Source organism: Aythya fuligula, chromosome 3 (assembly GCF_009819795.1).
Source record: "Aythya fuligula isolate bAytFul2 chromosome 3, bAytFul2.pri, whole genome shotgun sequence".
In the NCBI taxonomy this organism is placed as follows: domain Eukaryota; kingdom Metazoa; phylum Chordata; class Aves; order Anseriformes; family Anatidae; genus Aythya; species Aythya fuligula.
The window spans coordinates 54,471,827-54,487,720 of record NC_045561.1 but is presented as its reverse complement, the minus strand read 5'-3'; the positions used below and the strand labels follow the sequence as shown (position 1 = coordinate 54,487,720).

The 15,894-nt window shown below is 45.8% G+C and overlaps 1 protein-coding gene across 3 annotated transcripts in view; it reads right to left on the bottom strand.

The window, feature by feature from the left end:
• Positions 1-15,894, bottom strand: part of ARID1B (AT-rich interaction domain 1B) — a 319,934-nt gene that overhangs the window by 144,814 nt on the left and 159,226 nt on the right. The window lies entirely within an intron of this gene.

Below are 15,894 nucleotides of genomic sequence, written 5' to 3'. Positions count from 1 at the left end.
CATGGTGAACTGACAGCTGACAACAGGAATCTTCACAAGAGGAAACTCAGAAACTCACAACACAGACCACATTTCTCAGCCTAAAGGCTGTAAAAAGCATCTACCTGTTGGTGCCCCAAAATGTGCTGCACTGCAGCTGCAACACTGATCTCCATGGGGAGTTTTGGCTACACCAAAAAGCTGCCTGAGCACAAGCAGAATCTCCTGCTGTGGTGTCTCCCCCTCAGACAAAATGCTGGCAGCACCTGAGCTCTTCCCCTCATGTTATCATCTGGCGAGGCCGGGTGCTGCAGCATCGTCTGAACAGCTCGGCTGCCCAGGCCTCACTCACAGGCCCCTGTCCTGCCTGGAGCTAAGCAAATCCTTTAAAATCTGTGGAGTTCAGAGCAGAAAGGCTGCCCAGGCAGAGGCCAAGGCCTCAAGATGCAGTGCAGACCAGAAAGGCTGAGGAAAACAAGGTGTTAAGTGGCCTGGCGGTGCCCCACATCCAGCGCCTTGCTGCTCGCTGCGTACCCCACCGCTCCAGGAGCTGCTCCGTATTAATCCAGGACAACAGGCACAGAAAGGCAGGCACGCCGGCTTTTTCATTAGACTCCTTAAAAATACTTCACACATCAGCACCTTTCACCTGAGAATCTCAGCGCTTTTATGAATTCTAATTAATTAAGCTTCTCAATACACCGGTGAGGTAGGAAATGTCATAATCCCAATATACAGCAAGAAGAGTGAGGCAGAAAGAGGTTAAATAATTTCTTAGCAGTCATGTGCCAAACAAGGGACGCGCTCAGGAAAAGAATCCCAGATTTCTACTCCCAGGCTCATAGTTTAACAACTAGGAAATTCTCTATTTCTCTGATTTACATCCTATTTAAAATGCCTACTGCTGCATTATAATTTATACAACTAGTATAACTATAACTAATGTATCTAATCTCCAGTTCCAGTTTAACTTAAGAAGAGTGAAGGATTTAAAGCAAATCAAGAGGGAAAAAATGAATGTCAAGTTTCAGCCTGAAGCACATTATAATGCCAGAGTTATAAACCCCTGAACAAGAGGGTTTATAATGGAAAGGCTGATAAACTAACAATGATGGCAGCACTTAAATATATTTATGTCATGATCTAGCAACATATGGTATCCCTTCATCTCTAAATTAAAAAAGGGAGGAGGAGATGAAGCATTTATAGGAAGGAAGAATAAAAGGAGAAAATGAACCTGAAGTTACCCAATTGTGACCTGTCCGGCTGATTAGGAATGGCAGTAAGAGGCTACAAAAGAGGATCTCATTCAATAGGAGGTAGAAAAAAACCATCCAAGTAAATAAAATCAATCTGAAATGATACGTATTAGCTACTTATATTAAGCTTCTAATCCTTTAGGCACTTTATAAATATTAAACAATCAGTCCTGGTGAGACTGATAAATATCCATAATATATTTTACAGATGAAGAAACAGACAGAGGGTTAAGTGACTTGCCCAAGGCCAAAAAGAGAATAATCAGACGCTGGATTGGAAATAGCAGTATGACTACTTGTCAGAATACAGTGCCCTATTCGGACCCTCAAGTAATTCCAGGATCAGAGGCAGCCCAGCTAGGGTTAATGCGGTACCCATCCAAACTGAGAGTTCATTTTCACCAGGCTGTTCGTTCTGGTAAAACATCTCGCTACCATAACCACACAGACCCCAAAACGTGAACCCGTGCCACCGGCTCCCTCTCGGACGCCCTCCTGTGCCCAGCAGTGCTGATGGCCACAACATGGATGGCACAAAAACCCCGCAAAGATCAGACAGATCTTTGCTGGGGCTCCAGGCCTTATTTCTTCTCTGGGGAGGCCACCTCGCCACGAGGGGACCGTCGCTCTGTGGGAAGCTGGCACTGCCAAAAACGGGCCGTGATAATTGAGCACCCATTCGCTTGGATGTCTGTGGCTGCCCTCGGTTTGAAACACACACATGAAGGTGACGTGACAAGCACCACATCTGCAAGACTCAGGTCTCCTTTTCACCAAGAAACTGAGAGGAGGAACAAACTGGGACATCAAACAGCAAACCAGAAGCTGAAGGTGGTGTAACATACATCACCATGATCTCTTTCACAGGCAGAAATATTTTCTTTTTTGCTTAGAAATGTAAACGCTCACAGGGACAACAACATGGTTCAGAGTGCAGCTATCGGTGTGGACGGTAATCCTAATTTAAAAACTGTTATTGAACAGGTCTGGTAATGCCATTTCTGCTTTTCCAAGAGTGATCACACCACTGCCGTGATAAAACACTCGTCTCTCGTTGAGGATGATGCAATAAAACACCCTCTGTATTCTTAGTTGCTGCTGTGTTTACTCGTGTATTAGTCCCTTCAGTTCGGTTTTCACCTCTGTGTAAAAAGCAGCAGCGACCAGTAAGAGACAAGTAACTGCTGACACTGTACGATACACAGAGTAAAGTACTGACACAAGATGTGGGACAGTGTGATACTTTTCTCATGCTGACTTCCAAAAAAAACAACCCAAAACACCACAAAACGCATTACAACCTGGCCTGAGAGGACCCCCCTCTAGTGGGAATGAGAGTGTACTTCAGTCGACACCCACGTTACCCAAGAACAGAAAATCTCGTGTCCTTAAGAGTCAGGCAAGCACCATCTTTCTTTTAATCATCTCCAAAATATATCACTTTCACTCCAATAAACAAAAAATGAACTACAGATTCATTACTGCTTCAAGATAATCAGGCATTAATTAAGAACTTCTCATTATAGACTTATTTGTGGCAGTTAAACATTTCCTATTTTAGCTGCTGCACTGTACACATGTAAATACATTATCCTGGGCAGGGGTTGTTTTCCTTTCACAGCAAAACATCCCCTGCATCGTTAGAGAAGTGGGCTGGGTGATTAACGAGGCTCCGGCACCAGACCCAGGCTCTGCCCTGGCCCTGTGCTGAGGCCCCACCTTTGCGCCTGCTTTGGGTCTGCTCCTCACCACACCGGGATACAGCCGAGTGGGCCTGCTTGCCCCATGTCTCGTTTGGATATAATCTGACTTGTCATCGCTAGTTTTCTCTAACGAATCCAGCGGCCTTTTTGCTGCTGATAAAGGAAACGCAGCCCCAGTGCAGCAGGCTGCAGCTCTGGGCCAGGAGGCTGTTGCAGGTGGTAAGAGGTGGGGTGAGCTCCTCCACCTCCTAATGCAAGGGCTCATTGCGTCATCCTAGAGATCTCTCATGAATAACGTGTGGAGCACCCCGAAACAAGTTGGGTAGTAGCCCCGAGTCTCTTTTTATCAGAATAAAGGACACTTAGTACTTTTGTTTTGCTCTTATAAAGGAGTCCGGCAGCCCCCAGGAACAGTATCGCATCACCACCAGAAGGCTTACAGTAAATCATGCACAGAGCAATTTTTACCTCCCTATCTCAGAGAAAAGGATTTGTGACAGATCAAAACGTTGAAGGGCAGTGCTAAACAATACCTTTTTGAAACAGTTTTACAGCCTTGCGATGAGATGACACAAGGAGTTATAATACTGTGGTCATCTCCAAAGCCACACTCGGCAGTGATTCGGTCCTCGATTCAGTCCAGCTCCTTCTTGGCTCATCAAGACTTTGTTTGAGATGGGATTAGCTGAAACTGAGCAAGAGCCACAGGAAGTGGAATACCGTTAACAAAAAGAAAATTACAGCTGTGCCTAATACTCAGACTGTTATTCAAACAAGGGAATATGAAGTGGCAAGTACTCAAGGACAAAATAACTAACTCATAGGAGACATGGGTCACAGAACCCCTCTCTACCTTCTTCTTCCTTTTTTTTTCTCTCCTCGTGGAATCTGGAAATAAGCACTAATAATCATTTCAGGTGGATGCGGATTGCCATATAATATCCTGTTACCATTAATGCTGAAAAGGATCATTGATCTGCATTTAACTACCCAGGCAAAAGCTCCCAGCGCAAGGCAGGCTTAGCACTGCCCTCAGCCTTGGGGCTGAGCCCTTCACTTAACAGAGCCACTGTGACCGGTGGTCCACAGGGCTGGAGCTACAGCAAGAAAGGCAGCAGAGGCTGGTGCAGCTCCGATCCCGACAAAATATTCTGCGCAGGCACTTGCCATTTCTGTGGGTCACACCTGAGAATTTGCCCAGCTGGCTGCCAATTTCACAGGCTTTCTATTGTCATTTGTTTGACACTATTATTCTAGAAAAATTATAGCACATGGCCTCTCTGATACCTAGAGGGTTTTTGCCAACTGCCTGCTTGCTAAAAAGGCATGCCTCTGGCACTTCTAAGATAGGTTCAAAACAAAATAAACGTGTATGTTAATGCTCACATTTTGTAATACTTTTGTATCCACTGTATCACAAAGATCAAGTAGATCAGAAAGGACTCTCTTCCCCATGATAACAAAATCATAAAAGAACAAGGAAATACAGGGGTTGCCGCCTGAATTGCTGTCAAATCACCTCCTCGCCGCCGGGTCGCGATAAGACAAGCCTTATCACGCTGCCCAATTCACAATCAAATTACCTGCTCCTGTCCCCAGTCTGCCCCTTCCCTTCACAGGGCTTCTGGGCAGGTGGGTGGGTGGGGGAAACGCCGTGGTCTTGGTGACTTACAAACGGGACTCCTCAGTCTGGGCACGGCGAGATGCAAATGCACCTCCAGCCACCGTGCCCGCACACCGGCCTTGCTGGGCTGCCTGCTGGAACCAGCCTGGACACCCGGGCGCATGCAAGGTGCTGCAGCGCGTGGTGCAGCTACAACCCCACAATCCTTCTCTAGTTCAGACTGTCAGCTTTTAAGGTCTGTCCCCCACAACTCTGAACTCACCTTTTTTAAACAGGAAGGACAATAAATTTATCCTGCTTTCACTTTTCAGCGCCCTCAGAAAGTTTATTTCAAAGATAAATATTGCTATAGTCATTCAGATCTTCATGAAACCCAGCCTACCTAGCTGTAATATTTGCATTCTTTGCCTCCCTTTTAAAGTAATTTAGGATTCAACAACTGTAGACCATGGTTGCCCTTCTCCTTGGAGCAGGGACAAACTTAAATGACCCACACTAGTTTTTGGCAATTCTTCAAGGACTTACAGAGCTTGTACTCTGCTTTTAGCGTATGCAGGACTATGTAGGAATAAACTTTGGTAACTGAGACAACCTTTCCTTCCCTTTTTTCTCTGCTAACTGCCACCAGTTTATTTTTAATGGCTATCATGCATGTTCTTCCAGTCAGGTTCCAAGCCTGCAGCAAGGGAAAAGCCGGCATGCTCCCCAGGCAATCCTTGAAACAAACATACCAAGACACTTTGTTACCACCTTGAATCTATGCCTGAATTAAAGGTGAGGCAGTTGCACAGTATCAGCCTCACGAATTAAGGAGAAATCAGCTGAGGTTTCCTCACTTTTCATACAGAGTCCATGGAAACTACTTAGTCAAGGCCTTTTGGATATGTAAGTGCCAGCCCCTTGCAGTGTGACCCCTGTAACAACAGGACAATGTGACCCAGTTCAAGACACTCTTTAAATCTAGCACCCACTTTTTCTTAAACTTTCCCTTTCTTTTGCCAGCTCTTTGTGATGTCAGTTATTTATCTTCTACTTCACCAGGGTTAGAAATAACAAAGATCAGTGCTCAAATTTCTGAAGCCGCAACTTTTAGCTACCAAAATACACTTTAAGCAACAAAAAGATCTCTTTTTAAATGGTAGAACAACTGTGTGCTATTTTGCGTTAAAAGGGTTTGAAAGGATTTTCAGAAACTATGCTGCATTTCACACTTGCTTATTAATTCTCCTCATTCTCCTTATTAGCATGTACAGACAACACAGCAGCTCAAGGACAGCTCGCTGAAGCAGCTCTGTGCTTGGTCAGCCAGCCTTAGAGATAAAGCACAATGATGCCTCATGTTCTTCAAAGCTGTACAGCGGAGCAGATCTGTCCTGCTCGTATTTTTAAAATTCTTAAATGCCAATGTTTTTGTGGAAGCTGATTTACAAAAAGTAATAATAATAATAATAAAAAATCATTCACATCTTCACCATTGTGCCTAATACACTTTCTTGGACATGATATTGACTAACCTGCTGTTTTAGTCTCCCATTGCAAATATTTTGCAAAATCCTGGGAATGAGGCCAATCCCTGAGAAGCAAAAGAAATAGACTCTAGATATTAGCTAACTAAAAGCAATAACCATCAGCCTTGTGGGATACAACACTCACTACAGAATTACATATGTATTAGAAGCAACTGGGGAGAACAAAAAGTTGTGGATTAGATGGCGATGGGGCAATCCCTGTTACCTCAAACAGAAAGAAAGAGACAGACAGAGTTAGACCAGCACCAAGAAGCAGCCATTGCAAACTGGGGATAAATGGACATTTGAGATTGTGTGTGTGCTGATCGGCGCACGCTCACGAGTCGCTGCAGCAGGGCCTACCAGAACTACCTGCAAGCATGCACTGAGACAACTTATTCCTCCACAGCTACCACAGACATCTCTGATCAGCAGCAAACTCACAGCAGCAGCATGTCCATCTGCTCTTGTCATGAGAAGGTGAAGCAGGTAAGGAACATACAGGCAGACATATGTATACCCATGCATGGACGCTGCTGTGAACACATTCACAGTTCAAACCTTTTGTATATTTTCTGTCAAGCACTGTTTTTCATACATATGCAAAGCTATGTAACATACAATTAGTTCTTTCACACTAGAGCGCTGCATAAAACAGAGTAACTGCACTGAAAATTAGCTTTTGATATTTATTTGTTTGACAATGTAGAGATCAAAATGATTGTTGTACTGAGACTGAAATCTAGGAGCAGTCACTATTTAATTTCCCTTAAGAAAAGAGTGGTAGATACTATTAAATACAAAATTCAAACCTTTCATCCGCAAGCATTCTAATATATGGGAAATCCTGAAAAACTGTCATTATGCTATGTGACATGAGCGGTAACAATTACTGCAAGCGTTAAGCCTTTTATTTAGGTATTGTGTCTGCATCTTTTCGAACCCGTTTGCATTTCTCACTCTTTTGTTGAATACCATTGCTCCCTTTTGATTCCGCAGCTCCAGAAGGGTGAGCCATACAATCTCACGCGCCAAAGTCCACTGCAAAAGGTCTCTGCAAGCAGCCTCCGCCACGCACGATCACACTGTCAGCCTGCAGAGCGATGCTGATAAGGAAAACGCCAAAAGGGGTTAAAACTTCGCTGCCCTCGCCCCACAGGGCTGGAGGTTCCCACTCCAGGGCTCTGGCAACCCAAGGGGCCAGCTGCCCTCACAGCCTTTTTCAGGCTTACTTCACATAAATAGGGGGTGCCATCCACCAGCAACTAGGGGGTGGTAACGAACAGCTGCAGTGCCATCATGGCTTTTATTTCAGAAATTCCAGAAAGCTCCCCAAAGGCTTATTTGCTTATTTTGCTTTGTAGGGCTGCGAGAGCTGCTCCCCCTCGTCCCCTCTTCCTGCCTCTCTGTATAATGCCTACAGGTGCCAGCTGGGAAGATGAAGACACGTACCGTCCTAGGCAAAACCGCGTGTCTTAACAACCTCGCCTGAGCGAAGTCAAACAATTTGCAGCAAAAATTGAAGATAAGTGACCAAGGACAGAATCTTTACAGAAACAAAGCTTGAAGTTTCAACTCTACACCATTCTGTCAGCAGCTTTCTTATTTAATTGAGCCGGTATACACCCGACATCAAAGATACTAAGCTATTTTGTGCTGAAAATATTGGAAGCATGTTAAGAAGAGGTGGCAAACAGAAAGGATCTGTCAAAGGTAACAGATGTATCAAGGGCACCAAGCACTGTGAAGAAGGCGTTAATTATCTATGCTGAAAAAGAAAAGGTGTTTGAAAAACAGAAACTGTTTTCAAAAGATTCAACATATTCCTATTGTGCTCAGGAGAAAAAGCTTCCCGGCACCTTAGACAACATTATTTTGGGTATGTGGGTTAAAAAGATTTTTTAGGCGAGGAGGCACACAATGTGGAGAGAGAGCGCTCTGTTTCAGAAACATGGTTTCAACTTCAAAACCTTTGCTGTGTCTCACAACCCATTCCAACTGTAAATTGAATTCTTTATTCCGACTTTTAATGGAATGGGTAACTTACACAACCTAGCTGAATCTCTGAAAGAACGGGAAAAGAAGAACACCTTTCTGAGCGCCTTTTTGTAATTTAGCACAGTCTCCACAGTACTTTCAACTCCTGCCCTACAAGGACTGCTTCATCTGAAAGGAAAAAAAAAAAAAAAAAAAAAAAAAAAAAAAAAGGTTTTTTTTTTTGAGAATAAAACAGGAATATGCAAAAAAAGTCACGCTGAGGCAAAACTTGTCACCAGAGGACCTACCCTACATAGCGCTGACGTTCTTATTAATTTTTTTTCTAGATCGTGGATGGTTCTGTTCACTCACAACCTAATTCTGAGTCAGGAGGAGAAACTGATTCCTTATTATACCTCCGTGCCCCCTCCCTCCACCTCCCCTCGTAGGAGCAGTGAATCGCACCTTTCTGAAGCACGATTTTGAGAAAACCGGTTAACACAAAAATGACCCTTTCCTTTTTCATTTGGAAAAAATAAAATAAAATCAGAACGGATAGGAAGGGAGACGAGTAATAATTAAGAGCAAGGGAAGCCTCCACCTATGTCACGGGGGAAATGGCCGAGGCGATGGCCAGCAGGGATGTACCAGGCCCTGGGAACCCGATCCCTACCTCCCCAGCCAGCCAGCCAGCTCCTCCTGCGGCCCGCTTCCCTCCCGCATCGCTCTCAGGCCATATATAGCGGGTGGCTAACACCGACAGCGGCTGGGAAACCCATTTGGGCATCGTCTGGGCATCGTCAGCCCGAGAGCACAGGTTTGGAAGGGCTGGTTTCCACAACAGAGCGTCAACACACCTGCCAAGGAGTCACACGGGAGGAATCCCCTGGGCACTGTTCTGTATTTCATACCATGACTTGAAAGGGTAGGTCTCTGGAACAGGACTCAGAAGAACTGAATTATTTTTGCCGACGATCCGAGCTTTTTCTCTTGGCTTATTTTCAGCTGCATCCTCCTCACCTCCCCACAAGGTGCACAGATTAGGAAATACTCTGACTGGATTAACCGCTTTAAAAATTATTCAGATGTCACAGCTGGCCAGTTTTTGACCCTTCTGATAGCAGGATTTAAGAGTTTACTGGGAAAGAACAAGTGCTCCTGTCAGTGCCATAACTCCTCCACACTGCTCTAGTTCACAACAGCAAAACACTTCCTCAGAACTGAAGCAAAAAAAGCTCTCAGCTCCAGGCCAGCTCTACACTGAAGATTTCAATAGGGCAAAAAAATAAAAAAGAAAAAATATTCCAAGGAGTCACTTCAGTCCTCAGTAGGGCCCGGAATAATACAAGTCCAGATAAGCTGGCAAACTGTGTTATTTTCCCGTTTTGCCCGAGTTCCCCGTCTGTTGTGGCAGAGGAAAATGAGCGCAGTGCTGAGAACACGTCCTCCAAAAACACACGTTCCACGCTTCACACACACAAAGCCTGAATTTGCATACATGAATCAAACAATTAGGTTCCCCGAATGCCTGAACTACTTACACAAATTGGGACTTTCACTCAGTCGAGCGAGCGAGCGCACAACGTACAATTTCGCAGGCCACTTCAGCATTTCACATTTCTGATATCCCCACAACGCAAACCAAAAAAATCGAGTCCAAATTCTTCTCGAAGTTACTCCCAGCAAATAGCAGCTCGCTTATAAAAGCCTGATTAATTGCAGAATCTTGGCTTCAGAATTCAATTACATGTTAAAATATTAAAAATTCTAGAGTCCATAAACAATGACTATAAAACTGTTTATAGCATTTTTAATATTTTATTTGCATACTGTAATATGAACTATAAATGTTCTTTTTCCTGCCCCCCACCCCCTTTTCCCTCGGATTAGTTTGCTGCAGTTTCTTCCTGCAAACAGAACGAGCGTGACACTCGGGGACGGAGGAGATGAGAGAGGATGTGGCAGGCTATTGACACTCCACCTCCTCGCAAACTCTGCTCCTTCACTCTGCTCTGTGCCTCTTCGTGAGTTTTATTCTGGGTCTACAAGGGTGCTTCTGGATAATTACAGGATACAAGCCGGCATTTTTTTCCAGCCTGTCTCGATTTCAAAGTAGCCTCCCTATTCATGCTTGTATTATTTATCGAAGGTAAAACAGCAAAACAAATCAATTGCTAACAGCCTCGTGCAGTTTTCTGAACTTAGCATTTCTGCAGGGAGGTGTGCATATACCGCGATACTCCGTGCAGCTCTACATGTTCAGACACGAGAACCTTGTACAAATCCTAAACTTGAACAAGCTTTTTCTTAAAGGCTTTACACACGCGCATCGCACAGGTTAGTCTGAAAGACGAAGATACAGGAAGCACCTGAGCAACAAATCTTCCTGTAACTTCTCCCGAAGTGCTAAACCCCAGCACTCACCCTGTTTTCCAATTACGGTATCTGCACCAATTATAACAGTAAGTTGGCAGCCCCAGAGAGTGATTTTTACACTCATTTTAAGCTCGTTTTGCTCAGAATGTAAAGAAAAACTTGAACTGCAATCTCGGAGGTGAAAGGCTAGAGTTTTAATTTCTGAACCGCGCAGCCCTGGCAGGTCTTTTCCACACTTGTGCTCTGCGGAGTCCATTTTGTTTCTGTATGTATTTCTGCTCAGGTTCCCCTTCCCCCTCCGAACAAAGAAGGTATCACCGCATTTATAAGAAAGCCACTCATTGACAGTTTTTGCTGCAGCTCATTTGTTACTTCCCGCTAAGAGTTTACAAACAGCTGTCCCATGCATCTCCACTGGATACAATTTTAGTCTAGACAGGGGAAATCCAAGCTACTGCTGCCCAAACAACGTAAACACAGGAAGATTTTCAATCAATCATTGCATTAATAGGAACACATCTCATAATATAAGGGGAGGGCGTTTTGGAAGAAAGCCTATTTCAGAGCCTGAAACAGTGTAATTGCATGGCATTGTTCTTGTGCTAGGCAGGGCTATGGAACGGCGCTCTCGCAAACCAGATTTTGGTGCAGTGGTAGATTTCGATAAAATGAGCCTTGTTTCTCCAACACAAGTGGCTTTCAAGACCACTGACAACTTTGAATTAAATGGTAAACAGACTAAATAAGACACGCACAGCACAGGCATTCATCTCCGCTTTGATACAATCAGGTCAGTGCCCACACAAATATATTTATTGCGTGACCATTATTTCTGTTTTTCTTCAAGTTGCTTTACCTGGGAAATGATGTTAAACACCACAGCTACTAATGTACTAATGATTTTTCCTGTTCTCCTCTGTGGCAGCCTGTTGTCTATGCCCAAACATACCAACATCTAGAAAAACTGCTAGTGCAGATACTTCTGTGTTGTTATGTTTTTCGAGAAAAACAACGAGGCCCTTCTTACATCTGGGGCATCCATATACCTACTCTTCATAGAAACAAAATCAAATAAAAATGAATAACCTTAATTACAAAACTTTTTTTTTTTTTTTTTTTCCCCCAGGGGGTGTGAGGGAAAGCAGCTATTATTCTGTCCTTATTTTATTTTTTTTTCAGTCCCTTCATCAAGAAGCTTGGTTTACACTCATGATCTTGGATCAACTTTTACCAGTGGGTGTCAGTGTAACAGTATAATGATATAATGGGGGGAGGACACGTAGAAAAAGCATGAAGAAACACTGATTGAGTTTTATTTTTAAATGTTACATCGATATAAAAAACAACCAGAGAACACATCTCCTTCCAGAGACTTTCTGCTTCACTAGCGATGTATTCCGCGGAGATCCTCGAACTTCACACACGTTTGTGCTAGCATGCCCAATGTGATCGACTTTGGCTTTTGTTTTCTGGACTTCTGCATGTTGTGTGTGCGTACACACACGCATACAGACACGCGGCGACTGCAAGGTTTCCGTCGTTTCGACAAAGCCAGCCTGTCTCTTTAATTCAGATTTCGCAGCCAACAGTTAAGAGGCTCTGCGGACCCCAACTTATTAACCTGTGCCAATTTAACTAGTATTACTCAAGAGGTTCAGAAGCCTAAAAATAGGTGTTAATCTGCGCAGACTGACAGCAACTAATCAGTACCTGCCCTGTCACAAGTTCCGTCCCTCCTACTCATTGCACGGAGGGGGAGGACAGCACACAGGGAGGTTAAAAAAAAAAAAAAAAAAAAAAAAAAAAGGAGAGACCCTGGTGTTTCCTTTTAATTCGTGTGCAGCTTTTTGTGAGGGGAAAAAAATAAAAAAATCACGAGATGTTTATGTGGTGGGGCTCAATGTGAAAACTTGTTTCCGTACCAGCGAGCAATGGCTTCCTGCAAGCAAGAGCTGCATGCGTGTCTACCAAGCCTCTCCGTCCAAAGCAACGAGGCCCTGTATTTTCACTCGGGGCGAAAACAAGCGAGCAGGGCTCACACCCACCCTAGCGCCGGGTCTCGTTAGCTGTGTAATGGCGTGAAGTTTTAGGGGCCCGAGTTTTGCTCTGCCGAGTGCTGTTCGCCTGGCTCTCCCACAAAGCTGGGGACGGACACGAAGGGCCAGCGGGGCACACGCCCCATGGTGGCTTTGCTCTGGTGGGGCTGGGGTTACGGCTGTTGGGAAGGGCCCCAACCAGCCACAATTATCCCCTACAGACGTACTTTTAGGAGAAAAGTGGGTTTAAAATTAATAAAAGTAGTCAGCCAGGCTGGCTGATGGCTGAAAGGAGGGATGAGGAGCGCTCGACTCAGCTGGGTGTTTCGTGCGTAACTCGTGCTATCCGGGATGTGCCGGGTTTCGCTGAAGGAATATTTTCGCAGGAAGTACCAAAATAATGTAAAACAATGCTGTGAGGCCATTGTGAGGAGAGGGAAGTAAACAACAGCGGGTTAACGAACCGGGGGGGGGGGGGGGGCGGGGGGAGGAGGGGCGCTTTGCGAGCTTCGCTTGTGCGTTACTGAAAAGACAGAGAATAAAAAAAAAAAAGAAAAAAAGAGAAAAAAAAAAAAAAAAAGAGGAAAAAAAAAGAAAAAAAAAAGAGGCGCGGGAGGGAGCACCCGCAGCGGGCTCTCCCGCCGAGGGCTGCCGCCCGCCCGCCAAATGGCCGCGCGCTGCCGGCGCCCCAACGGCCGCCCTGCGCCCGCGCCCGCAGCTGCGCCCGCGCCCCGCCGCGCGCCAATGGCGGCCCGCGCGCCCCTCCCCCGCCGCGGCGCGGCCAGACCTGTTTTTGTCTGCGGCGGCGGCGGCGCTCGGGGCCGCGCCGCTTCCTCCCCCCCGCCCTCCTCCTCCTCCTCCTCCTCCTCCTCCTCCTCCTCCTTCCCTCGCCCCCCCCGGCCCGCTCGTTCTGTCCCTTCCCAGCCGCGGCCCGTCCGGGCCCGAAGTTGTGCTCGGAAAGGGGGCGAGGGAAGGGAAGGGAAGGGAAAGGGATAGGAAAGGAAAGGGCTGCTCCATCCGCGCTCAGCCCGAACTCCCCCCCTGCCAACACCCCCAGCTCTCGGGGGCCGCACGAAACATAAAAAAAAAAAAATAATAATAAATAAAAAATAAAAAATAAAAAAGGGGGCGAGGGGGAGCGTAGCGCGCCTCAAGTTTCCCCGGGAGCCGTGAGGGGCTGCGCCCCCCGCCCCGCGGCGCTGAGGCGGGCGTACAAAGGCACATCTGTGCGTGCCGGAGGGCCGGCCTGACGTGTTTTCTGCTCGCAGCAGCTGCGGTTTCTGAGGAAACAAGGCTGATTTTCTAGTCAGGCGGGGAGATTTTTTTATTTTTTTTCTCTCTCTCTCCCCCTTTCCAAGCGCCTACGTGCGGGGGAGGGGAGCCGAGGAGAGGCCGCGCCGCAGCGGAGCCGCGGCGGGGGAGGGGCGGCGGCGCGGGGGCTGCCGGGAACGCGCCCGCCGTGAGGCGATCGCTGCCCGCCCGGCCGCCGGGGGGGGATTTTTGGGGTGTTTTTTTTTTCTTTAAAATCAACCTTTGTGGCCGCAGGGGCTCAAAAATCCCTCTGGGGCCTGCCAGCTCGAAGCAAAATAATCCCAACTCCTCTAAACTACGCGTTAAAAGGGGGGGGAGCGAGATTAAAACGCACGTGGGAAGGGCGCTGCTAAGTCGGGAGAAATAAAAAGTGTTGAGCTGCAAAGGGTGCGAGATGAACGCCCGTGCGCTTTGTGCTGGTGCTGAGCGTGTCAGGCCAAACTTACGCCTCGTGTAGCTGTTTATTTTTCAAGTGTCCAAACATCTTCCTGCGCGCACACCGTAACAAATTAATTTCACTGATGTTTAGCACTCGAGATCGCGCTAGACAAGCAAGGAATTGATTCCCAGATATAAAAGCTAATGCTACAAATTTTCAGACTCGATTGCCCACAAGTAGATACCTATGTTCGTATTTAGTCACTGAAATAATTGGCCTAATTTTCAGAAATGATAAGCGCTCGCCTTTTCAATTAATTTCACTTCTCTGAAAATCAGGCCACTATGTATCTAAATATGACCTAAGTTTGAAGATCTTGTCTCTCTGAAACTGAAAAAAAAAAAAAAAAAAAAAAAAAAAAAGGAACAAAACTATTACTACATCCAAATACCAGCATAATTATTTAACATTAAACGTGGAGTGAGTAGAAAGGGAAAGAATATATATGTATGGGGTGACGGTACCTAATGCCACGGAAGCCACATGACAATTACATTAAAAATACTCAGAGCTCTGTGTGAATCTCTTCCTGAGATTGGTTCCAGTTATTGCTGTGGAAAAGGTTAATATAAACAACTCCCACCAGAACTGCCCGAAAACAAAGCCCACATTTACAAATTGTCAGGACTGACCCAAAACCTTTGGCCATATTAATCACACTTAGTGCACATTTTCCCACAAAGGAATTAAAGGGAAGAAAAAAACAACACCTCTGCTTTATTTAAAGAGGAGAAAAGGCAAACTGGTTAAGGACTGCCATGTGTGCATTATGTATATATATATACCTGACTGGATCTAACGTGATTGTTATCCTGACTGTGCACGGGCTGTTTTTCCCACCATGTGAAATGAACTTTTCTGTAAGTTTGGGCAGGGCACAGGCACGGCTCTGAAGACCAGTATTAGAAATAGCGGAAAAAAAGATTCTTGAGAAATGCCAAAAATAATCATGTTTCTTGCCTTCTGCCAGAACTGGAGTCAATTTTACCAAGCGGAAGCACTCAAAAATCCCAAGTTTGGGCTCAAAACAAGGAAAAAGCTTTACAAAACATGAAGCTTTTTGGAAAGAGCTTCAGATTCTTTTTTATACAGTTCATGAACCTGTAATAGGTACTTGGATCATTATTTTCACATCCCTCCCCCTCCATTTTACAAGACCTAAAAAATGGCCCCCTACAAGTACTGGAATGCCGAGGCTGAAGGTTTTTCTGCTTTTGTTTTTCAGCTGTCAACGACACAAAACTCCAGCCCTGTTCTGTCCTCACTCCTCGGCCCCGAAATGAACATTCTCCAGCAGCAGCCCAAGGGTCACTGGCTGTGATCCTTAGGCACTACCTTTGGCTTCACCTAGGCCCTCTGCACAGGGAAAGGTGAACTGCAGTGACTTAAGCAGCGCTGGAGCTCCTTGCTGCTGGGCCTCGTGGGCACACAGCCTGCAGGGGATGGTTTGAGAGGTTTCCTCCAGGACTCCTGTCCCAGCCCGACTGCACTGGGGGAAGGTGGCCAGCAAGGGCAATCTGCGTGCCCCATGCAGGATGGCCAATGTCCAGCACAATTCCTAGCCACCGCCGTATAGTTTTTAATGGATCTAACAGAGCTGAAATCCTCAGAGGAACCTAAGGGTTACCTTGACCTGCTAAATTGTTTGAAAAACCCAAATTATCTCATCCTCATCGTATTAC